We start from the raw sequence: 2,114 nt of genomic DNA on the forward strand, positions 1-2,114 counted from the left end.
GACCTGGAGCAGTGGGGAGAGGCTGACATGACAATTAACACAAGCTATCCAGATGGAGGAAAAATGAAGAGGGTGACACCCTCTTAGAGGCACCCATGGGCAGGTGAAACCATAGGGGAATAGTGGTGCTTTGAGAAGACTTTCGATGTAGGAGGCATTAGCAACTCAGCTTTGCCATTGATGGATTTGTTGGTGATCTTGGACAAGACCCAATTGTCCCTGGTTCCCAGTTTCCAACTTCATACAACAAGGACCTTAAAGGCACCCACCAGCCTGCCTCCTTGCCATTCATAGCTATTTGTTGATTTACACAGTGCTTTTTTTAAAAAAGGATATAGGGAAATCCACAGCTTCTCAGGTGAAGGGCTTTGGCTGGCCTAGCTGGGTCACTAGTCTAGCTGTGGAAAAGGCCCCATAGAGGAGCAGCAAGAGCACAGGCATTAGCAATTACATTGTGTCCTTTTGGGGAGACACTGTCTCCACACATACTACACCCCTCCCATCTCATCCGCCTTTACACATGAGCAAAATCTCCTCGTCTTTGCCCTCCTTCCTGGTAAACCTGTGTGGAGGAAATGACTCTTCAGTGCTCAGCGCCCATCTGTCCTCATGCTCCACGTCTGGTTCTGTGGCCCTGTTGGAAGACCCACAGCCCCAAAGGACCCACCTCCCTCTTCCCACACACCAACCTCCCCTTGCTCCTCTGTCCCCCACCGTCAGAGGACACACAGACACACACACACACACACACGCCAGAGAAGCTGATTTTATTTTCACAATCTCTGTGGCCAGACCTGTGGAGGCTTCAGGGAAGGTTCTGAGGTCTCAGGCCTCGCTGGTGTTACAGGTCCTCACTGCAGCGACCTCAGCAGCTACTTTCCAGGCTCTGGTCGTCCCCCTCAGGCTCGACGGTGGACCTTCTTCCTCAGCGGGAGACGGCGGCTGCCTCGGGTTGCTCCTCTCTTATTGCTGTCAGCTGCGGTGGTCCGAGCTCTGGCAGCTTCTTTGTTCCTACAACGCCCTCGAAGGGGCTTTCTAGACTTTCTTGTCATCTTTCGGCCCTGGAAGGACAACAAGGAGATCACAGAGGGGCACTGGTTTGGGGGCAGACGTGGAGGAGGGTGGCAACAGGGGCTTTGTGCAGGGGGAGGTAGGGAGGGCAGTCCAGGGGCAGAAGAGCAGGACTTGGGTGGCTCAGCTCACCTTGCTTTTCTTGTACTTGGTTCGATGATGTATGCACGTCTTCTTTTGGCCCGCTTTGCTGCCAGAGTTGGATTTTGCACAGTGGGGAATGGATGCCATGGGTCTCCTGCCCATGTTTCTGGACCAGCACCTCCAGGTAGTCTGTCCAGGCCGCTGAGCTCCCTCTATTTATGGTCCCCAGGACAACAGGTGGCCACACCCTTGGGCTTTGTTGGCTCAGCAAGTCCCACCCCAGGCCACACCCCTAAGCCTGCCGAGGAGGGGGAAGGGCTGAGACATCACAAAGCATCCCCATCTGTCAGGTCCATAGGGAAGGGGCCGTGACCTGAAGGCCAGGAGAGTCAGTCTGGTTGGAGAACGGAAGGATATGCCCAGCCCCCTGGAGAGGTTTCCCAAACTGATGCAGGATGCCTCCTCATGTCCCCACGCTCAATTGTGGTGCATCACAAGGCCCAGAGAGGGCGTTTCCTTCACACCTCTCCACAGACACCCCCTGCAATGGTCCAGTCTCTTTTGTTGGCCACCAGCACCTAGTTCAGGTCTGTCGCACCTGAAAGCACTCTGTGTTTAAGATTATATGGAGACATGGATCTTTCCACTTCCCTCCTAAACATTTCTCTACAACCTTGAAGACCACTTAGTTCTTGCAGGGTACTTTTCCATCCCACTTCTTTTTCCTAATGTCCACTGAGGTTTCCTAGGTTTTTAATTTTCATTCAGAAATCACTACCTTCAGTCTGGGAGACTTTAATGAACCACCAGACTTGCTTCACTGGGTATCCCAATCTTGTTTATAATCTAAGGGGCCTTGATTACCTTAGTAAGTGTAATAAGCCAATGTAGGATTTAACAGTAAAGGAGAGACAAGGCCAATATTCATAACAATGCCAGAAGTTATGCAGGATGTTTGC

General features: G+C 52.1%; 1 long non-coding RNA gene across 1 annotated transcript; it reads right to left on the reverse strand.

Moving 5' to 3' along the window:
* Positions 1–750: 750 nt before the first annotated feature.
* LOC139703284 (uncharacterized) lies at positions 751–1,513 on the reverse strand. The gene is made up of 2 exons (XR_011705687.1): positions 1,204–1,513; positions 751–1,061 (listed from the first exon to the last, which is right to left on the reverse strand). It is a non-coding gene; the product is annotated as an uncharacterized lncRNA (long non-coding RNA).
* Between the last annotated feature and the right edge of the window lie 601 nt (positions 1,514–2,114).

Source organism: Marmota flaviventris, chromosome X (genome assembly GCF_047511675.1).
Source record: "Marmota flaviventris isolate mMarFla1 chromosome X, mMarFla1.hap1, whole genome shotgun sequence".
In the NCBI taxonomy this organism is placed as follows: domain Eukaryota; kingdom Metazoa; phylum Chordata; class Mammalia; order Rodentia; family Sciuridae; genus Marmota; species Marmota flaviventris.